Below are 24,472 nucleotides of genomic sequence, written 5' to 3'. Positions count from 1 at the left end.
ATGTTATAAAACTAAATAGACTATCATAAATAATAGTAATATTCGATTTAAGACAAAGCTAACGTGGCGTAAAAAAAAAGGAGGGAGTACTTGTTACGAGCGAGTTACACCAAATCGTTCGCTGCCTTTGCATGTTTTTAACGAGTTTAAGGTGCTTTGTTCCGACCGGTGCGTGTAGAAATTTTGACCAGTCGCCCTCCTCTCTTCTCCACGCGAATTTCCTTGTCCTAAATTGTACGGTTTTGGTTGACGTGGACATGTTGCTCACTTGTGTGGCTAAAAGATCATCGAAGCGCGCTGTAGTCTGTAGCCTGTAGTGTGCTCACATACACACGCATGTACTCACCCGGCCCTATGACTATAAACGCACAGACGAACATCGTCGATCAGCAAAACTAATAGATTTTGATTTGAAATTAGCAAAGTCCTGAAGGTGTCATGCTTACCACTTAAGTAGTGAATAGCGCCATTATTTGTCGAACAAATCAATACAAATACAAGCATACATGTGCCAAGTATTAAGTATAGATGTGAAGTTGGACGAAGAGATTCCATGACAACAAATAAACCTGACCAACGTACGGGCAATGCTAAGTTCATAAATTTAATTATTTATTTACACATTAATGTCATATCGGTCATATATACTTCTAATCAGAGATGCCTTCAAAATATCTACTCGATCTGTCACAATCCACGGTTATATGGATGGCATTGGACCGACATCTATTGAAGGCGGAGTAAATACCCACTTGTGACGTACTGTCTAACATGTGAAAAGCCACACCCACACAGACGTGAGTTTTTGCAGATGTGTCCGCACACATGGCGGATTAGATTACAATCCCTGTTAGTTAGGCCTATCTAGAGAGTTTATTTGTGTTGTTTTCAAGACTGTCATGTCATATATAATTAAATGGAACTTGAATAACTCTCAATGTAAAGTTTCGTTCCATAGTTTCATATACATTTAATTCTAAGACTTAAAGAGTTGGTAATCGTGTCAAGAGAGTTTTATCCCCATAAAACTAATTTCTTCTCTCTCTTCATTAAAACATTGACATGTCATTAAAAATGCATACGTGGCAAGCTATTAAATGCAAATAAAACTTTCATAAAACTCCCATTAATACTGGCCTTAGTATAAGTAGCCCATTAACATGTGCTCCAGCACGGTCTAGAATCTTACGTTACACAAGTATTATAAGTTTAATACATAAAACAAATCAAAATTGATTTTCTTTACTCCCCCTGTTCATTTCCTGACATAATACACATTTAGGTACTCTATAATCCCTATTCGGTTGTGATAAATTTGTCGATTACTCTTTATGTGTTGTCACCTTTGCATAACACCTTTGTGGGGTTTTAATTTGTATTTTGTCAAGACCTTATCTTAAGTTATATCGCAAAAAAAGTTATATCAATTTTTGTTGCATCTCTTCTGTGATATCATGAGCCGATGTCAGTTCTTTCAAATTTTTATTATCAGTTGTTGCATTTTTTTCATCCATGTGTTTAAAAAATAGTTACCAGCCTGGCTTATTAACCATAGTACAATGTTTTTCTCTCACAAAAAAATAGCATCAACTGGCTTATCAGCCGCAGAAACCATCAGGCATCAGTCAAACAATCTGTAGCTGTAGGGTTGAGATGACGGACTAGAGGGCGAATAGTTCTTTCTAAAAATTAAACGTGCCGGCCAACAGAAACAAATGCAGAATTAAAATTATTGGTCTAGACAAGACTACACCTCTCTATCTAAGTTCACAAGCACCTTACAAAGATCCTAATGAGGCAACAAAGGCGCCGGACAAGCTAGAGCTCACCTAACAATTTTAGCTTGCAAGGTTATACAAATCTATGCAACTATTACTCAAGCAGTCAGGAGAGCTCCTACACAATCTAGTAAGCAAAAGCACAAAAGCTCCTAAGCTAACTAGCAATGCTCAATAACAACGCTACATAAGCTAAATTAGAGAGCACAAATTACTTAGCTACACAATGTAAGCAATGTAACTAACAAGGTTACTAAAACCAAATTAGTTACGCAAATGAGCTATTTCTAAGCTACACAAGTCAGAAGGTAACTTGCAAGCTACACAAGCTAACTAATTATAAGAGCAACTATACAAGCACAATATATGTGAAAGTAAATGCAAGCTTGTGTAACGGAGATGCAAACCAATGAGAAGAACAAGGATGACACGATGATTTTTCTCCTGAGATTCACGTGTTTGCCAACACGCTAGTTCTTGTTGTGTCGACCGCTCACTTGGTGGTTCGATGGTGAATTGGCATCATCCGCCAAGCCCACATGTTGGGCATCACAAGAACCTACCCCAAAAGTGAGGGTAGCTCAATGACACGCTCTACTAGTGCTGTTCTTCATGGCTCCCGTGGGGTGAGCACGGTACCCCTCACAATCTTCTCCGGAGCACCACACAATCTTCCTTGTGTGCTTCGACGAAAATCACACCACCAAGCCATCTAGGAGGTGGCAACCTCCAAGAGCAATAAGCACCACCGGCTTGCAACTCAATCATCTAGTGCCACTCGATGTAATCTCATGATGCAATCGCACTAGAATCACTCACTCACAATCGATTTGCACTCTTGCAAGCACAAGTGAGTTAGAGGGCTCCGAAGCACTCTTAAGCATGGACACTAAGTCCCCCAAGGTGTTCAACCTCAGCCATGGCCGAGACACCCCTCTATTTATAGCCCAAAGTCTCAAAAGAGACGTTGGCCAAAACCTGCTCGGGGGGTCCGGACTGGACTCAGCAAGAGTGACTGTACCCTCCCTATTCATAGGGTCTGGTCCTCCGGATCGCGCCATGTGTCACTCATGTTTGAAGTCAACCATTGGAATGCAACGGTTACTTCACCTGTGCCACCACAGAGAGGACTGGACCCACCTCTCTAGATGACCAGACCCGTAGCACTAGAGTCCGGTCGTGCCAAAGCCACACAACAGTAGGATCGGACCCTCCCTACACAACTGGACCGTACCCACCAACGCTAGGGTCCGATCATGTCCAGAGAGGTCCCGAGAGGGTAAAACAGCTTCGGGCTGGGTCCGGTGCTACCGACCGGACCCAGCTAGAGCCCCGTCCTCTTCGAGCCTACTCACCTATGCGCCACGCGTCACCTCCTCACAGCATCGAGCAACTAGACCCATGGACCAGGGTCTAGTCCTCTGTAACCCTAGGGTCCAAAACTCTTGCTGGCCACGCCCGAGGCTAGGGTTAGCTACTGGACCCGCTTAGGCAGAGTCCAGTCCTACCTGCTAGCAGGGTCCGATCCCTGTTTCTTCACTCTGAGTTGATCCAAATCAACTCCAACTTCTTCTTTGTAAATGTGCCAACACCACCAAGTGTACAACACCATGTGTATGTGTGTTAGCATTTTCACAAATATTTTTCAAAGAATTAGTCACTCAATTCACCACACCACTCGATCCTAGTAATGATGCAAACTTAGATCACTCGAGTGGCACTAGATTACCGATATGCAAATAAGTTTGCCCCTCTTAATAATACGACCATCTATCCTAAATCTGGTCATAAACTTCTCTATACACCTATGATCGGTGAAATAAAATGCCCTACAAATGTACATTTGCCTTGCCCATTCCATTCCATCTCCTTCGGTGTTGATGCAACACATGCACCAACCATATCACAAATGATATGATCCACTTTATATCATCACGTGACCGTATTGGTTCATCGATCTTGACTTCACTTGCTCTTTACCGTTGCTTCAGTCCATCGGCGTCAAGTCATCACTCAACTTACCCTTCACACTTGCAACCGGTCCATCAAGCCATGTCTTGTCTTGATCTTCTCCACCTTAGCCACATGACTCCATGTCATGTCTCATATGCAATGAGCTCCTTCATCACATGTGTGAGCCTTGCAACAAATCCAAGCCATCTTCACCGTCATGGCATGAGTTGCTCATGCAAGTGTACCTGTGGACTAATCACCTGTGTATCTCATAATTAAACACATTATTCCACCTAAGTTGTCACTCAATTACCAAAACCAAATTATGGACCTTTCACAGCCTCGACTTATACTCAGCTAGTGATGATGTAACATGCAAGGACCCAAGCTAGGAAGAACTAACCCAATCTAGCTAGGGCCTGGGGTTTTCTCATTGCGTCTCTAAACTTTTACAACCCTTAATGCTAGACAAACGTGACATGGAAATTGGACGCAGATGTTGCAGTTGGAGCAGTGCGCCATTGGGCACAGTGGGGAAGCCCTAATTAGCTCTAGAAAGGAGTAGCAATGCATGGTTCGGTGGGTGAAAAGCAAGCAAGCTAGCATCATTGGGAAGAAAAACCTAGGGCCATCTTAGATGGGAGAACAATAAGTGCTCGAGGCCCATGTCATAAAAGGACCCATGAGTATATATATATGTATATAGTATATACTTAGTAGTAGATATTTTAGGATTGTTGTCACTAAAAATACCAAAGTGTCTGTCGATGAAATATGGTCGGTAGTCTACCTTGGCGTATGCCCAAGGTAGTGGATTGTCGGCAGATAGATACGCAAGCCATAAACAAGACGGTGACGCAAGACAGACACGAGGTTTTATCCAGGTTCGGCCACCATGAAGGCGTAATACCTACGTCCTATGTCTGATTGTATCGCTATATGTCAATGAGAGATGTTTTTAGAGGGGTCCCCTACCCACCTTATATAGTCCGAGGGGTAGGGTTACAGATCTGGAAACTAATCCTAGCCAGTTATAATTGCCATAGGTGGCCGGATAAGGATTCCTATTCTAACCGACCGGGATCTTGCTTGATCTCCAAATCTCCCTTGATTCCTTGCACGGGATTCCGAACAGGTCAACCAGGTCGTGCGTCGTCTTCTAGTGGACCAGACCCCCTGATCCGGGCCAGCCCAAGCCTAGCCGTAAGGGTATTGGGGTTAATACCCCCACAGCTAGTCCCTGAGCACCATGTATTATGTTGCGACACGCTGTTCGATCTCCTTCGACTAATGCGATCCGTCTTCATGTCATCTCCAACTAATTGAAACATTGACCAACCGAATGTGCCAGCATGCTGGTCAGAACAGAGAGCAGTAGAAGACGATTATATCCGAAGATTCCGGTTGTCCAAAGAATGCATGGTGCTCTTAAAGAAAAAAGAAAAAGATTTCTTTCCTTATCAAGTGTGCCCACTTGTATTTCTGAAAAGAAATGTAAGTGACCCTTGGACAATAGTAATTCTGGCAATCAGTCAAAGCGTAGGGGTCGATAAGATAAACACATTCACCGTAAGGTGAAGTGTGCCCACTTAGTCTCTGAGCCTGGTAGTAGGTGACGTAGGCACGTGGTGCCAGGGTCTAAAAAGAATTTCCACTGAAGTTAAGAATCCAATCATCGTACAAGCAATACGAGATGCACCGGTAGGTGCATCGTACCGATGTAGTCTCCGAGCTTGCTGGAAGGCGAAGTATAAGCCTTGTAGCAAGGTCCAAATAAATGCCTCTCGACTGTATGTAAGTACAAATCACATGTAGCCGAGGAGAGCGGTCTCCGAGCAGTGGTCGAAACAATCCCCGAGCACGGTAGTGGTCGAAGCAGTCCTTGAACATGGTAGTGGTCTGGACAGTCCCCGAGCATGGTAGTGGTCTGGGCAGTCCCCAAGCACGGTAGTGGTCTGGACAGTCCCCGAGCACGGTAGTGGTCTAGGCAGTCCCCGAGCACGGTAGTGGTCTGGGTAGTCCTCGAGTATGGTAGTGGTCTGGACAGTCCCTGAGCACGAGACGTGCGGCGAAGAACCAAATGCCACTTGTACTATTATTTGGTGTATTTATTTATCTTCTTACTCTATCCAGTCCAATCTGACACGTCTGGTCAAAAAAGTAGATGGGTATAACACGTCATACTGCCTTCTTGTCCTTTCAAGCAAACAGTCACTTGGCACATGTAAGGAGGTGTGTTAGTGTGGGCCCTCTCACTGGTAATGAAGAGGCGCATACACTGATAACGAAGAGGCGCATATATTGACATAGATCTCGAGGTTGTGAAAATAACCGTCTACGGCATATGCGCACGTCTCCCAAGAATCTTGGGCAGACGAAACGGCGGAACTCTTGGTTAAATATAGTATAGAATTGGTAAGTTACTTTTTACTGAACCCCATTACCATTCGCCGCCGCAGCCTTCTTCTTCCTCTTACCAACCCTAATACCTCCAAAATCATCAGCAATCACTCCTCCACCGTATCCACTTTCATCAGCAAGGCCAGATTCATGGCAAAAAGTGACGTCCAGAAGAAAGCCGGAGTCATGGCGAAGGAGTGGTGGAAGTCGAGAAGCAACGAGCAGACCATCGAAGACCTCGTCATCATGGGAGTACTCCTCAACAAGGAACTCGCAGGATGGCATGCGCCGGAGGGCGAGGGGTACCCCGATCCACAACCAGGTGAGATTGTGGTTTTCGAAGATTTCTTCAAGCGGGGTTTTGGGGTTCTGGTGCACCCTTTCCTTTAGGGGCTCTGTCTGTATTACGAGATTGGGATTTGCAATCTGCATCCCAACTTGATTCTTCTTGTCTCCACCTTCATTCATCTTTGCGAAGCGTATGGTGGCTTCCAGCCCCATTTCGACTTCTTTTGCCATCTTTTCTGTCTGTGGAAGAAAGGAAGCGATGGCTCGAAGATAGCTGGAGGTGTGTACCTCAACCTTCATGACGGGATGAAGGCCCAGTACTTGCACTACCCTTGGAACACGTCGCTTGATGACTGGTATAAGAAGTGGTTCTACATCTGTGAAGAGCCAAACACGATCACACTGTGCGATGTGGGGTTCATTTCGGAGAAGAGGACCAGCTGGTCGGAGAAGCCTAAGCACCTAGAACAGATCCTAGAACTACTTGGGATGATCCCGTGGACGAAACTAGACAGTCCGAGCGTGATCAGGAACTTCATCAGCCGAAGGATCCAGCCCTGCCAGAGGAGGGTACATCCTGGCTACAGTACCAAGGTAGTGCAGACCCAACGAGGATAAGGCAAGAGGTGCTTGATAAGTCGAAGTCAAAGCTAGAATTGGAGAGCTATTTAACTTAGCTAATCCAAATTATGTTAGATTGAGCAACATCGGGCACGCTTTCAAGCTCGCTCGACCTCCCCCAAAGGTAAATCATCCTGCCTTGTACCCGTAGTTTTATGTTGTAAGAGAAACTTACTGTGTTATCTCCTTTGTGTTTCCCAGATTAATGGTTGGGATAGAGCAACAGTATTCGTGTCTCCACCCCCTGGTGTAGATTGGCCGCAAGTTGTCGGCCTAACCGCCCAGACCAGTGCCGGGATCAAAGACGTCGACTGGGCCATGCTCGGAGTTGGGGAGGAGGCAGCGGCCAAAGCTGCTGGTAAGCGGCCGGCGGCCAGCAAGCATCGTCAGGCGATCTTTACTCTGTCGGACGATGACATAGAGGATGCATACATCTTTTGACTTGTCCCTCGAAAGACGAGGAGGCAACTGGAGTCGACGGAGCAAGGTGGCTCCTCTGTGCCAGTGGGACCTGCATCGCCGACCACTGCAGCGTGGAGGACAAGCGGCGAAGGGGTCGAGCACCAAGCCCCGGCGTCAGTGCTGGATGTAGAGGGAGACCAGGTGTCACCCGCACAACATGTGGAGCATGCACGGCCGAAGAGACGTGCCTTTGCCACCGCATTCCGCGCTTCCAACATGTAAGTATTTGTAACTTTGATGTAAGCTTGCAATTTTTATTGACTATGGTTGCCTTCTGAACTTATCTTGGATGTACTAGGTCAGCGTCCACCGAAAATCTAGATCAACTAGCCGGGAGCAGCGTGGCTCCAACAACAATTGTAGAGAAGACTGCGCAACAGCCATCCATGGAGGTACCCATAGCAGAAAAACCATCGGAGCCTCAGCCCACCAGCAGTCAGACAACAGTCCCCGAGCAGGGGGTCGAGGGAAGAGCCGAGCCAAACACAAATGCTCCGAGCACCAACCCTGCGGGGGGGGGGGGCGATACCTCAGCACCAAGGGTAACGGGTCAGACCGAGGAGCAACGGACAGAGGCGAGAGCACATAGCATGTTTGTCGATGCTGCAGCCCGTGGGAAGGCCATAGTGATCGCAGAAGCTGCTAACTCCGGACCAGCACTGATACCCGAAGAAGAGGCTGAAGAGGACAAAGTAGAAGAGGTCCTGGGCTGTCCACAGGACAGACGACAACATGTATATGTGTCACGCTGGCGGAACAACCAATGGGTTGTTCATGATGAAATCCCAGAGGTCGAAGAGACCATGAAAGTTGAACGGGTGGCGAAACGACTGGTGACGGAAGTCCAGGTATGCTTTGCTTGACCACCTAATCTTGCCATCTAGTCATACTGTCTTACTTAGCTTTTTGCATGCAGGACTTAATGAAGACCGCAAGGTATCGTAAGAAATGCTTCGACCAGATTGAGGGGATCACAGCAAGCAATAAAGAACTGACGGCCGAAGTGGAACGCTTGCGCCACCAACTTGAAGCCGCCAACCATCAAAGGATGGAGCAAGAGTCCCAAAACCAGAACCTGGTCGTCCAGCTCAGTAACAAAGAGTAGGAATTAACAAGTAAGTAGTCACTTTATCACAACGAGTGCATGACAAGTGTTGTTGCATTGCTGGTAGTAACAGCTATAGTGTAGGCTTAGAAGCCGAGGTGGTCCATCTCCGAGAGGAGAATAGTCGTGCGGTCGTAGAGTGTGATCACCTGAAGGAGGACAACAAGAAACCGGCGCACGACCAGTCGTAGCTCCGGGACCACATGACCAAGATAAAAGAGGAACTAAAAAGTAAGTGTTCTAGACCCTTTTGCTCACTGTTGTTGCTCGCCTTATCTTATCATGGTATGACGTTTTAATGTCTTGTGCGGTTTGTAGTTTTAAAAGTCAATGCCAAGAAGCATCTGGAGGCCGTGATAAAAGATCGTGACGGCTAGAAGGTGTGGTACCAAGAGATCTCTGAGGATCGGGACACATGGAAGAACCGGTGCCAGGAAGTGGCAACGAGCATTCTGCCGGTCCTCAACCTTATCGATCCAGCGCTTACAGAGGACGTGCTAAGGACGCCACAGCTCGGACTGGTCGATAGATGCCGAAAGGCATGGGGATAGTTCCAAGAGTTCATGAAGGAGGCGGGTGAGTACACATGCGCACATGTGCTAAGCATGGTGCGTGCTCACTACCCCTTGATCGATCTCAAATGCTTGGAGGCTGGATACCCGAAGGAGATAGATCCAGACAAGGCTGAGGAGCTTCGGATGACCCAGCTGGACTTGTCGGCAAAAATAATTGGTGACATTAACCTGTGTGGAGGTGGGACAACACCTGTACAGGGTACGCCATCAACAAGTCAGCTGGAAGCGCCATCAGTTTTAAGCCAACCAGCGAAGCCTGCGGTCTTGACCAGCCAGGCATCGGCGAGGCCATCTTCTTCAACTCGACCAGTACAAGAGTCCCTAGGACTCAAGCACGATGCCAGGCCCAGCGAGCAGCAGGTGCTGCGCGACCCGTCTAGCCAATAGTATAGGTTGTAGCTATAGAAGAAGATGTAGTTGTGTTATTGTAAACTTGACCTTTTTAGGCAAGCTTGTAATAACATAACTGTATATCAGCATAAGCTTGTTTATTTTGTGGAAAACGTATTTAAGCTTGGATCTCATGTTGGTGTAACTAAGTAAGAACATATTAGCGTTCTATTTAGTTGTACCAGTTGAGTCGACATGTCATCCTGATAGGTTTGTATAGCCCTGGTTTGTCCTGTGCTTAGAGTGTGAGGTGCGTAGCCTGTGCACACGTAGACATAGACAAGTTAAACCAGAGGGGACCTGCCGATCACCCATAGCGTAGAGAGCAGATCCCATGCACGCGTTGGGAGAAACCGGAGACAGGGCCTGCTCCGAAAACCCGGGAAGGAATGGTGGTCGATTTTGACTAGTTGAGTTAGGATAACGATAGACTTCAAAGTGACACATTAGAGTGGTCGGAGAAATCATAATAGCTTTATTAAATTGAAAGTACAAAAGGAGTACATATCTTAGTAGTTAAGCATAGAAACACCTAAGCTTGTCGATGTGCCATGAATTGGGTATGTCCGTACCGTCCAGGTGAGCTAACCTGTAAGACATTGGTCGTGTAACTTCCTTGATCATGAAGGGCCCTTCCCATGGAGTTGCGAGTTTGTGAACACCAGCCTGATTCGTCTTCCACTTCAGGACCAGGTCCCCGACCATGAAGAACCGCTCCTTAACGTTCTTGTTGTAGTACCTACGTAAAACAGCAAGGTATTTGGCTGTGCGTACGCAAGAATCAAGCCGCTTCTCTTCTGCACTATTCACTTCTAGCTCCCGTGCTTCTTTGACCTTGTCTTCGTTGAAGTTCTCTACCCATGCTGATCTGAAGGCTATATCTACTGGGAGCACTGCCTTAGCACCATAAACCATAAAGTATGGTGATACGCCGGTATTGCGACTGGGCTGGGTTCTGAGGCCCTAGACCACGGCTGGTAACTCTTTGAGCCATCTTCTGGGAGCTTTGTCATTTTCTCTGTATATCCTCTTCTTAAGTGCGTCCAAGATCATACCATTTGCCTGCTCGACCTATCTATTAGCTCTAGGGTGCGCCACCGAGACATATTTTACTACTATGCTCCTTTCATCGTAGAAGTCCCAAAAAGCGTTCTCGGTGAACTGAGTACCCAGATCAGTGATGATGCTGTTGGGTATACCGAAGCAGTGGATGACCTGGTCGATGAACGTGACAGCCTTTTCTGAGGATGCCTGTACCAGAGGCATGTACTCTATCCACTTAGAAAATTTATCGATCAGCACAAAGACACATGTAAATTTCCCAGGGGCCGGTTTGAAGGGCCCAATCATATTCGGTCCCCAGCATGCGAAGGGCTAAGAGGCTGGTATTGTCTGGATCTCATGTGCTGGTACGTGGATTCTCTTGGCGAAGAACTGACAACCCTCACAATGGCAGACTAGCTTCTCTGCATCGGCTACCGCTGACGGCCAATAGAACCCTGGTCGGAAAGCCTTGCCAACTAGCGTTCTCGAGGCCACATCGTTGCCATAGGAGCCAGAGTGGATTTGGTCCAGGAGATGTTCGCCATCCTCCTAGGTTATACACTTCATCAAGATTTCCTCCTTTGCGTTCTTACGCCATAATTTGCCATCGACGAGCAGATACTGCTTACTGCGACGCATCAGGCGCTCGTTTTCCTTCCGATCGGTGTAACCGCTGCCATCTGCCAGGTACTTGATGAAAGGTACTCTCTAGTCAGGCTCATTAGTGGTCGGAGGTGGCTCGGTGGTGCTTGACGCCGGAACCGTAGCCACCAATAGCTGGTCTAGAGGCTTGTCGACCGTGGGATCTTCCTCTTTGATGGAAGGCGTGAGTAGGTCTTGAACGAATATGCCATGTGGGACTTTGGCTTAGGATGATCCTAACTTTGACAGCGCATCTGCTGCTTGATTTTTGTCCCGGACCACGTGTGTGTACTCGATGCCGTAGAACTTGCCTTCCAGCTTTCTGATCGATTTGCAGTATGCATCCATCTTTTTACTGGTCGTGTCCTAGTCCTTGTTGAGTTGGTTGATGACCAGAGCCAAGTCTTCATAGACATAGAGACGTTTGACACCGAGCTCGACCGCAATGCGCAAACCATGTAGGCATGCTTCATACTCGGCGGTGTTATTAGATGCTGGGAAATGAATCCTGAGGACATACCGGAGCTGCTCCTTGGATGGTGACATAAAAAGGACTCCTGCTCCTGTGCCATCGATGTTGAGAGAGCCGTTGAAGTACATCTTCCAATACTCATTGGGCCCCTGAGAGGCAGGTGTGCTTAAGTCTGTCCACTCGACGATAAAATCAACGAGTGCCTGAGACTTGATTGTAGTATGGCTTGCAAATTCCAAAGAGAAAGGGCATAGCTCCATTGCCCATTTGATGATGCGCCCGTTCGCATCCTTGTTACGAATGATGTCTCCCAGAGGGTACTCGGTCATGAATACCACATGATATCCGTCGAAGTAATGTTTCAACTTTCGGGATATTATCAGTATGGCATAGACCAGTTTCTGAATCTGTGGGTACCTGGTCTTGGATTCATTGAGTACCTCACTGATGAAATAAATTGGTCACTGTACCTTGTAGGCGTGGCCATGCTCGTCGCGCTTGACCACCATGATAGTGGAGACCACCCGATTAGTTGCCACAATGTAAAGTAGGAGAGTTTCATCTTCTCTAGGAGCAGTGAGGACCGGAGGTGATGTAAGGTAATGTTTCAGCTGTGTGAAGGCAGCGTCTGCTTCCTCCGACCACTCAAACTTCTCGGATGCTTTGAGCAGCTTGAAAAATGGTAGTCCTTTTTCTCCTAATCTTGATATGAAACGACTGAGAACAGCCATGCATCCGGTAAGCTTCTAGACATCCTTCACCTTTTTGGGCGGCTTCATGTCTAAGACAACTTTGACTTTCTCCGGGTTAGGGCGTATGCCGTCGTAACTGACGACGTTGCCAAGCAGTATACCAGAAGGAACACCCAAGATGCACTTCTTTGGGTTTAATTTCCATTGGAATGTATTAAGGACTGCAAAGGTGCATTCCAGGTTGTCAACAAGGGTATGTGCTTCCTTGGTTTTGACAACTACATCATCAACATAAGCCTCGATGAGGTTGTCTTTTATCTCATCTTTGAGGTAGGCCTATATAGCGCATTGGTAGGTAGCCTCGGCATTCTTGAGCCCGAACGACATGGTCGTGTAGCAGTAGGCGCCGAAAGGCGTGATAAAAGATGTCTTGATCTGGTCGTCTTTTTTGAGAGCGATCTGGTGATAACTAGAGTAGCAATCGAGAAAGGAAAGCAGCTCGCAACCGGCAGTTGAATCTATGACCTCGTCTATGCGAGGTAAGCCGAAGGGGTCTTTAGGGTAGTGTTTGTTGAGATTAGTGTAATCAATGCACATTCTTCATTCATTATTGTTTTTGCGTACAAGAACCAGGTTGGCTAACCACTCTGGATGATACACTTCTTTGATAAATCCGGCTGCCAAAAGCCATGTAACTTCTACCCTAATCACCTCCTTCTTATCGCGAGCGAACTGTCGTAGCTTCTACTTGATAGGTTTGGCCTTACCGTTGACATTCAAGGAGTGCTCGATCAAGTTCCGAGGTACACCAGGCATGTCAGCAGGTTTCCATGCGAATACATCCATGTTGCTCCTCAAGAACCTGACGAGCGCGTCTTCCTATTTGGGATCCAGGTTGGCCTTGATAAGGGCCATTTTGCTGGGATCAACGTCGACCAGCTGGATCACCTTGTGCTCCTTGGACTTGATGTTCTTGCATGGAGCCTCGAGCTCTAGGATCTCTAGGTGGTTGGCTGAGGTCTTCTTGGCGTCGAGCATGGTCTCAGCCATGCGAATAGAGAGGTCGTGAGCCTCTGCTATTTTGAAGCTGTCGTCCTCGCAGGTATAAGCTATGTATACGTTGCCCCTGAGAGTTAGAACTCCTTTCTCGGTAGGCATCTTGAGCACCAAATACCTATAGTGAGGTATGGCCATAAACTTGGTGAGCGATGGTCGACCAAGGATAGCATGGTAGGTGCCGTCGAAATCAGCGACCACGAAGTTGACGTAGTCGGTGCAGAAGTGGTCTGGGGTACCAAACTGCACAGGTAGCGTGATCTGCCCGAGAGGTGTAGAGCTCTGACCGAGGAGAACACCCCAGAACTATGCCTCATATGGTTTTAGATCCGCCTGGGTTATCTTCAGGGCTAGCAGACTGTTCTTAAACAGTATATCAATGGAACTGCCGCCGTCAATCAGCACTCTGTCGAACTAAACCTTGTTGATACAAGGATCGAGGACCAGGGGAAAACGTCCTGGCTCAGGTATTGCCACCCATTGGTCCTTTCTGCTGAAGGAGATCTCGCGGTGAGACCAAGGAGGGAGCCACGGATCGGCGATGAGGTTGTCGGTGTTGGCCACATTCAAGTAGGCGCTGGCGAGCAGCTTACGTTCTCGTTTGGTCTCTATGGACACTTTGCCTCCAATGATGGTGTGGACGCGATCGGTTGGCTTGACGTACTTGTGATGGGGATCTATGTCTTCATCATCGTTGTCTTCGTTGCGCTGTTCCCCTACGTTGTTAGGCTTGTTAGACGTATCCGGAGCCTGTTGACGCGTGTAGATAGACTTGAGAACGCGGCAATTCTCCATGGTATGGTTTGACTTGGGGTGGAGCTGGCAGGGCCCTTTCAATGCTTTGGCATAGTCTTCTTCGTAGTTACGACATCCGCCACCTTTTTTAACGGTGTTGACCTTGCCGTCATCTTCCCGAGCACGCTTGCCCCTGTAATCGTCACGGCGGTTACACCGCTGATTACGTTGGTCGTGGTGGTCACGGGAGTCGTTGCGCTGGTTGCGGCGGTCAAAATTATCGTTCCGACCATGGTTGCCGTGGTAGTCATCACGGTGTGGGGGTGGTCGGAGCGTGGAACCCTTGCTGCTTCTTCGATAATTATCTTTTTAGCATCGTCGGTGTCCGCATATTTCTTAGCAGTGGCCAGGAGCGCTGTGACTGATTCAGGTCTCTTGCGGAGGAGCTTGTCCCTTAGGGCGTCGTGGAAGCGGAGGCCAGTGATGAAAGCCTCGATTGCCTCGTTGTCGGAGATTAACGGGACCTTGATGCGTATCTTCGAGAAACGCCGGACGTACTCGCGTAGTGGCTCATCTTTCCGATCTCGAATCCGCTGCAGATCATATTTGTTTCCTGGTTGCTTGCAAGTAGCAATGAAGTTGTCGATGAAAGCTTGCTTGAGCTCCTACCAAGAATCAAAGTAGTTCACCGGCAAGCTGACCAGCCATTGGTGGCCTGCATGGCCGACGGCGACTGGGAAGTAATTAGACACGACGTGCTCGCCAGCCATGGCTGATCTACACGCGGTTTCGTAGAGCATAACCCATAATTCGGGGTTCTCCTTGCCGTCGTACTTCTGAAGCTTCTCGAGCTTGAAGTTCTCGGGCCATATGACTTGGCAAAGGTGAGAAGTAAACTGCTTTAGACCCAGAGGGCCGTGGGTAGTATCGTATTCCATACGGCGATGGCTTTCGTGGGATGCATGATCATGGGCTCTCTAGTTGATGTGATCGCGCAAATCGCGTTCTTCGAGGTAATGGTGGAGATCGTTATTGCCATCACGGCGATCCCGGTTGAAACCCTGGTTAACCCTGCGACTGCGGATATCACGGCGATTATCACGGTTGTCTCGGCGGTTGTCGTCCCGGTAGTTGCGGCGGTTGTCGTCCCGACCACCATCATGGCCACCGTTTCCGCCTTGACGGTTGTCTGAGGGGTCATCATTGCGCGAGCCACGTTGGTTGAGTGGCTGTGAGCGACTTGAATACTGGCGGCTGTGGCTTGACTCGACTGAAATGAATGGAGCCCGGGCTTGATTTACAATCTCAGCGGTCTGAGCCATAGCAGCCGTCAGATAAGCTTGTATATCATCGTGAACTGCCTGGGTTTTCGGGGTATTGGGTAGTCGTTGCATTGTCACCATAGCAACAGTCACGTTGGCGCTTGGAGTCCTGAAGACCTGTTTGTCCCCCACCTTGTCGAAGGCATTGTTAAGGTCGTGTGGCTGGACCCTTATGCGTTGTGCCTCCTCTTCTGCCTCGGCTTTGATTTGTCGGCGATTAAACCGGTCAATATTGCGTGCTTCGCGTGCAAGCCTTTCTTGTTCTATTTCGCCAACTGCCAGTAGTTCGTCATTACTGATAACATTGATCAAGTCCCCTCGCCTTGGTGGGAAAGACGGGAATTGTGGGAACCCCGGGGCGTGGTCTGGGATATCCAGATCTAAGCCTGGGCGTTCGGGTTACCCGATTTTTTCGGGTCGGGTAATTCGGGTAATTCAAAATTCGGGTAATAAAAATTGCTACCCGATATTACTCCCGAAAAAACACTACCCGCAAATTCGGGTACCCGATAATTCGGGTTCGGGTTCGGGTATTACCCGATATACCCAAATTTACAGAAAACAACAAACTACACTAAATTTCAGTAGCGATCTATACATAATTTCAGCAGCAATTTGTATAGAATTTCAATAGCAATTTATAGAGAATAATATATTACAGTCACTCATTCAAATAGAGAGAATTATATTCTAATAAAGTGATAAGTTAAATGGTTCAGCTAACAACACATGATGAATACAAAGACAAAACAAATCTTTGGGTAGTTCGGGTAGTTTGGGTACCGGGGGATATTACCCGAATTACCCAAACTAATTTCGGGTAATCAAAATCGCTATCCGAATTTGGGATCGGGTACCTCGGGTTCGGGTAATTCGGGTCTGGGTTCGGGTAATTCGGGTACGAGTAATGGGTATCGGGTATTTTGCCCAGGCTTATCCAGATCGTATTCAATGCCTTCATCGTCATGATGCTGGAGCTCGGTGTGGACGGAGGCATTGGATGCGATGCCAGACGAAGAGCTGGAGCCACCCTCTTGAACTGTGTGAACGGATCCTTCTCGATAATCCTCAACCCGGACCATGTTGACGAAGTTGCGTAGGTCGTAGGGCTAGGCCTAGTAGTTCTCCGTCGAGGCTTCGTACTCGGAGAGCCGAAGACCCATCGTGGAGGCTGGCCGGCGACGAGCGGAGCGCCCTTCAGGACTAGATGTGACCACGAGATCCGTACCGAGTCGTGCAGGACGACTGACCCGAGCTGGTCGGGTAGATCTGTTGTGGGTAGCGGTTACCTGCTCATTAGGTTGACTTTGAATTGAACTTACCAGAGCTAGGGTTTCAGCAAGTTTGGTGCCGACCCGATCGATGGAGTCGAGCAGGTCGGTGTTGTCGATCTGCTTCCCTTTTTAGCGAGGAAGCGGACAATGGGTTGTCGGCGTGGCTGAAGGCGATGCCACCGTGGTTGGAGCCAGATCCACCGTGGTCGGAGCCAGATCCACCGTGGTCGGAGCCGTAGCCGATGCAGGTGAAGCAGTGGTCGACGCGGATTGAATCCGCGCCTCCTCCGTGATCATGGCGATGAAGTCATCGGAGCCAGTGGTCTAGGTGATCTGGCCGACGGTGAACGTGAGGCCGTTCGGCGTAGCCACGGAGCCGAAGATGATGACCATCTTGTTCGCTTGGAGAGCAGTACGCACACCCCCTACCTGGCGCGCCACTATCGACGAAATATGGTCGGCAGTCTACCTAGGGGTATGCCCAAGGTAGTAGATTGTCGGCAGACAGATGCGCAAGCCACAAACAAGACGGTGACGCAAGACAGACACAATGTTTTATCCAGGTTCGGCCGCCGCGAAGGCGTAATACTTATGTCCTGCGTTTGATTGTATTGCTGTATGTCAATGAGAGATGTTTTTTAGAGGGGTCCCCTGCCCGCCTTATATAGTCCGGGGGGGGGCAGGGTTACAGATATGGAAACTAATCCTAGCCAGTTACAATTGCCATAGGTGGCCGGATAAGGATTCCTATTCTAACCAATCGGGATCTTGCTTGATCTCCAAATCTCCCTTGATTCCTTGCGCGGGATTCCGAACAGGTCGGCCGGACCGCGCGTCGTCTTCTAGTGGACCGGACTCCCTGATCCGGGCCGGCCCAAGCCTAGCCGTAAGGGTATAGGGGTTAATACCCCAACAGCGTCCCTATGAAAAGCAGAGAGATAGAGAGATGTAAAAAAAAAGAAAGAGGTATTAAAAAAAGAGAACTGTATATTGAGAAGTGAGAAGGTCAAGTATTTTATTAGGACAAAATTTGAATGCTATAGCGTCAACTATTTGGGATGGAGGGAGTATGTATTTGGCATATTGAAATGAAAATTTAGAGGCCGTAGCATAAGTCCACCAACGAAGAGTTAGCTTGTTGTCGCTTCCTTTTTTGATGTTTGGCTATTCCCGATCGTCGACGATCGTTTCTCCTCCCTATCGCCCAACCCAATCGTCATACGTGGTGACATTGCTTGTTCGCAGCAACGAGGGACGGGCCCTATAGCCCCATTAGCGGGCAACGGACAGCTTGACATGATCACCAACAGGTTTCTTGAAAGTCACTGAAGCATTGTTTTTTATTTGAGTTAATCATAATAGCATCAACACATGATCACCAACACCGATCAGGTTATATAGAGTAGATAAAGCAGTATGTGTTCAAAATCTGCGGTGAACCATATACAGATTTCCACATTGAAATTGCCAGAAAAACTTGCGCAAAAAAAAGAAGAAATTGTCAGAATTTTTTTTCGTGGAGCCGTCCTAGCTACCTAGCTAGCTTGTGGCCTGAGCATATCAGTAGAAGTACTGTATATAGAGTGCTGTCTAGCTGTAGTTAGGTAGATAGTCATGGCCATCGGTACCATGACTTTAAATTTAGCTGTAGTTTGGTAGATAGTCATGGCCATCGGTACCATGACTTTAAATTTAGCTGTAGTTAGGTAGATAGTCATGGCCATCGGTACCATGACTTTAAATTTAGGGTATAAAGTTTCGGGATGTTATAGAAATATCGCATGGATATTTGGATGCTTAAAAACAAAATAAATTACAGAATCCGTCAGTAATCCGCGATATGAATTTATTAAGCCTAATTAATCTGTCATTAACACATATGTTACTGTAGCACCACATTGTCAAATCATGAACTAATTAGGCTTAAAAGATTCGTCTCACAAATTAGTCACAAACTGTGCAATTAGTTATTTTTTATCTATATTTAATACTCTATGCATATGTCCAAACATTAGATGGGACGGGAAGTAAACTTTAGGGGAACTAAACAATATATATATATATATATATATATATATATATATATATATATATATATATATATATATATATATATATATATATATGTGGATGTAAGAAAAAGACGACAGTGGCTCCCTCCGCCAGTAGCCCCCGCGCCTCATCAGCTAGCAATGATCAATCAATGAGAGGACGCTTGTGCGCTGGCCATCTCCCCCGCTGTTGCATTGCATTGCATGAACACATCGTCACGGATGACTTCTCTTGGCCTACATACACCACGATCAGAGCTGTTCTGATCACTCAACACCACGCAAGGACCCAAGCTAAGAAGAACCCAAGCTAGGGCCTGCCGGTTTCCTCGATCGTTGCTGACTCTGATCTTTTACAACCCTTAATGCTAGCAACAACGCAGGCTAACAAGGATGTTGGCTTCAGCCTAAAGTGAGTCTAAACGTTGGCACGGAAGAGCTGTGAGTAACAAGCTTGCAACGCATCAGGTAGTAGTAGGTACTAGCTCCCCCCTCAATAGTAGCACAGGTGTCTCTCCACCACTCGAACGTGCGCCGAATGACTCTCTGACTCTTTGTTTTGTAAACAGCAAGAGGTTCGAGGGCTATACTCAGTGAGCGCACTTTTCTAAAAAGTGCACGTCACCTGTAGGCTTTACAGAGGTCCTCATGGCTTCACTCATGAAAGCACTCGGACTACGCCTGTTTCTACTCGGTAAGATCAGGAGGAACAAGAAGGCTTCCGAGTTCAACCATGACAGCTTGGGGGGCTTGACGGATCAGGGTCCTAGGAGTTCTCCACGGAGGTACTACTTGGATGGGTCCTGGAATGGTCCACGGTCTGTTGAAGGACGCGAGACAAGGTGGCGTGGACTTCAAGCTATTTCAGATCGACTTAGTCGGCTTACTATAAAAGCTAGATTCCGTAATAGGACTAGGACTCTTCTCTGGTAACCGACTAGGACTAGATACGTGCCATTACCCTCTCCCCTATATAAAGAGAGGTACGGTGCACCCCTTATAAACATAACAATCATACAATCGCTCCAACGCAAAAGATTACACATCGACTGGACGTAAAGGCTATTACTTGAAAAGAGGGCCCGAACCAGTATAAATCGTTCATCTCTTTACGTTTACTGTCGAGTTCTGCGTACGCCAAAGCCCTTCGAACACCGTTCCAGATACCCCGTGACAGGTTGCCGGTCGTCAAATGCCGCCAAGTACTATGTATGTTTATTGTGCTTGGAGGACAATCTAGGCCCGTTTAAAACACGTGTTTTTAATCCTATTTTTTATATAAAATATATATGTGTTTCCTCCTCGATAATGATTTGCGGTGCCAACTGTCTTTTCACACGGAAACTGTTAAATTTTCCGTGGAGTCGTCGTAGCTAACTTGTGGCCTGAGCTGCTGAGCATATTATTTTTAGTACTATATATATGTAGAGAAGTACTATCTAGCTGTAGCTTGGTACCTTTGCATACTTCGTCGGAGCAATACTATTTCTTCCGTTTTCCATTACATATCCTATATGTTTTTATCCTAAGTTAAATATTTATATTTTAACTGTTGAATTAAAAAAATATAAATTAATGACGTAAGAGTTATATTTTTAGATTTACTATAAGAAATACTTTCTTTATATAGAATTTTATATGTTATAAAACTAAATAGACTATCATAAATAATAGTAATATTCGATTTAAGACAAAGCTAACGTGGCGTAAAAAAAAAAGGAGGGAGTACTTGTTACGAGCGAGTTACACCAAATCGTTCGCTGCCTTTGCATGTTTTTAACGAGTTTAAGGTGCTTTGTTCCGACCGGTGCGTGTAGAAATTTTGACCAGTCGCCCTCGTCTCTTCTCCACGCGAATTTCCTTGTCCTAAATTGTACGGTTTTGGTTGACGTGGACATGTTGCTCACTTGTGTGGCTAAAAGATCATCGAAGCGCGCTCTAGTCTGTAGCCTGTAGTGTTCTCACATACACACGCATGTACTCACCCGGCCCTATGACTATAAACGCACAGACGAACATCGTCGATCAGCTAAACTAATAGATTTTGATTTGAAATTAACAAAGTCCTGAAGGTGTCATGCTTACCACTTAAGTAGTGAATAGCGCCATTATTCGTCGAACAAATCAATACAAATACAAGCATACATGTGCCAAGTATTAAGTATAGATGTGAAGTTGGACGAAGAGATTCCATGACAACAAATAAACCTGACCAACCTATCGGCAACAGAGCTATGCTAAGTTCATAAATTTAATTAGTTATTTACACATTAATGTCATATCGGTCGTATATACTTCTAATCAGAGATGTCTTCAAAATATCTACTCGATCTGTCACAATCCACGGTTATATGGATGGCATTGGACCGACATCTATTGAAGGAGGAGTAAATACTCACTTGTGACGTACTGTCTAACATGTGAAAAGCCACACCCACACAGACGTGAGTTTTTGCATATGTGTCCGCACACGTGACGGATTAGATTACAATCCCTGTTAGTTAGGCCTGTCTAGAGAGTTTCATTATGTTGTTTTCAAGATTGTCATGTCATATAGAATTACATGAAACTTGAATAAAACACTCACTCTCAATGTAAAATTTTATTCCATAGTTTCATATACATTTAATTCTAAGACTCATAGAGTTGGTAATCGTGCCAAGAGAGTTTTATCCCCATAAAACTAATTTCTTCTCTCTCTTCATTAAAACATTGACATGTCATAAAAAATGCATACATGGCAAGCTATTAAATGCAAATAAAACTTTCATAAAACTCCCATTAAAACTGGCCTTAGTATAAGTAGCCCATTAACATGCGCTCTAGCACGGTCTAGAATCTTACGTTACACAAGTATTATAAGTTTAGTACATAAAACAAATCAAAACTGATTTTCTTTACTCCCCCTATTCATTTCCTGACATAATACACATTTAGGTACTCTATAATCCCTATTGGGTTCTGATAAATTTGTCGATTACTCTTTATGTGTTGTCACCTTTGCATAACACCTTTGTGGGGTTTTAATTTGTATTTTGTTGTCACCTTTGCATAACACCTTTGTGGGGTTTTAATTTGTATTTTGTCAAGACCTTATCTTAAGTTATATCGCAAAAAAAGTTATATCAATTTTTGTTGCATCTCTTCTGTGATATCATGAACCGATGTCTGTTCTTTCAAATTTTTATTATCAGTTGTTGCATTTTTTCATCCATGTGTTCAAAAAATAGTTATCAGCCTGGCTTATCATCCATAGTACAATGTTTTTCTCTCACAACAAAATAGCATCAACTAGCTTATCAGCCGCAGAAACCACCAGTCGAACAATCTATAGCTGTAGGGTCGAGATAACGGACTAGAGGGGGAATCGTTCTTTCTAAAAATTACACGCACCGGCTAACAGAAACAAATGCGGAATTAAAATTATTGGTCTAGCCAAGACTACACCCCTCTATCCAAGTTCACAAGCACCTTACAAAGATCCTAATGAGACAACAAAGGTGGCGGACAAGCTAGAACTCACCTAACAATTTTAGCTTGCAAGGTTATACAAATCTATGCAACTATTACTCAAGCAGCCAGGAGAGCTCCTACACAATCTAGTAAGCAAAAGCACAAAAGCTTCTAAGCTAACTAGCAATGCTCAATAACAACGCTACATAAGCTAAATTAGAGAGCGCAAATTACTTAGCTACACAAAGTAAGCAATGTAACTAACAAGGTTACTAAAACCAAATTAGTTACGCAAATGAGCTATTTCTAAGCTACACAAGTCAGAAGATAACTAGCAAGCTACACAAGCTAACTAATTATAAGAGCAACTACACAAGCACAATATATGTGAAAGTAAATACAAGCTTGTGTAACGGAGATGCAAACCAACGGGAAGAACAAGGATGACACCATGATTTTTCTCTCGAGGTTCACGTGTTTGCCAACACACTAGTTCCTGTTGTGTCGACCGCTCACTTGGTGGTTCGACGGTGAATTGGCATCATCCGCCAAGCCCACATGTTGGGCATCACAAGAACCTACCCCAAAAGTGAGAGTAGCTCAATGACACGCTCTACTAGTGTTGTTCTTCGTGCCTCCCGCGGGTGAGCACGGTACCCCTCACAATCTTCTCCGGAGCACCACACAATCTTCCTTGTGTGCTTCGACGAAAATCACACCACCAAGCCGTCTAGGAGGTGGGAACCTCCAAGAGCAACAAGCACCACCGGCTTGCGACTCGATCACCTAGTGCCACTCGATGTAATCTCACGATGCAATCGCACTAGAATCACTCACTCGCAATCGATTTGCACTCTTGCAAGCATAAGTATGTTAGAGGGCTCCGAAGCACTCTTAAGCATGGACACTAAGTCCCCTATGGTGTTCAACCTCAGCCATGGCCGAGACACCCCTCTATTTATAGCCCAAAGTCTCAAAAGAGCCGTTGGCCAAAACCTGCTCGGGGGGTCCGGACTGGACTCAGCAGGAGCGACCGGACCCTCCCTGTTCATAGGGTTTGGTCCTTCGGATCGCGCCACGTGTCACTCACGTTTGAAGTCGACCGTTGGAATGCAACGGCTACTTCACCTGCGCCACCACAGAGAGGACCGGACCCACCTCTCTAGATGACCAGACCTGTAGCACCAGAGTCCGGTCGTGCCAAAGCTACACAACAGTAGGATCGGACCCTCCCTACACAACTGGACCGTACCCACCAATGCTAGGGTCCGATCATGTCCAGAGAGGTCCTGACATGAGTTGCTCATGTAAGTGTACCTGTGGACTAATCACCTGTGTATCTCATAATTAAACACATTATTCCACCTAGGTTGTCACCCAATTACCAAAACTAAATTATGGACCTTTCACAGCCTTGACTTCTCCTCAGCTAGTGATGATGTAACACGCAAGGACCCAAGCTAGGAAGAACTAACCCAATCTAGCTAGGGCCTGGGCTTTTCTTATTGCGTCTCTGATCTTTTACAGCCCTTAATGCTAGACAAACGTGACATGAAAATTGGACGCATATGTTGCAGTTGGAGCAGTACGCCATTTGGCACAGTGGGGAAGCCCTAATTATCTCTAGGAAGGAGTAGCAATGCATGGTTCGGTGGGTGAAAAGCAAGCAAGCTAGCATCGTTGGGAAGAAAAAACTAGGGCCGTCTTAGATGGGAGAACAATAAGTGCCCGAGGCCCATGTCATAAAAGGACCCATGAATATATATATATATATATATATATATATATATATATATATATATATATATATATATATATATATATATATATATATATATATATATATATATATATATATATATATATATATATATATATATATATGTATGTATGTATGCATATATATGTATGTATATAGTATATACTTAGTAGTAGATATTTTAGGATTGTTGTCACTAAAAATACCAAAGTGTCCCTACGAAAAGCAGAGAGATAGAGAGATGTAATAAAAAAAGAAAGAGGTATTAAAAAAAGAGAACTGTATATTGAGAAGTGAGAAGGTCAAGTATTTTATTAGGACAAAATTTGAATACTATAGCGTCAACTATTTGGGATGGAGGGTAGGGCCGTCTTAGATGGGAGAACAATAAGTGCCCGAG

Source organism: Miscanthus floridulus, chromosome 16 (assembly GCF_019320115.1).
Source record: "Miscanthus floridulus cultivar M001 chromosome 16, ASM1932011v1, whole genome shotgun sequence".
Classification (NCBI taxonomy): Eukaryota; Viridiplantae; Streptophyta; class Magnoliopsida; order Poales; family Poaceae; genus Miscanthus; species Miscanthus floridulus.
Note: the sequence above shows the minus strand (reverse complement) of the source record.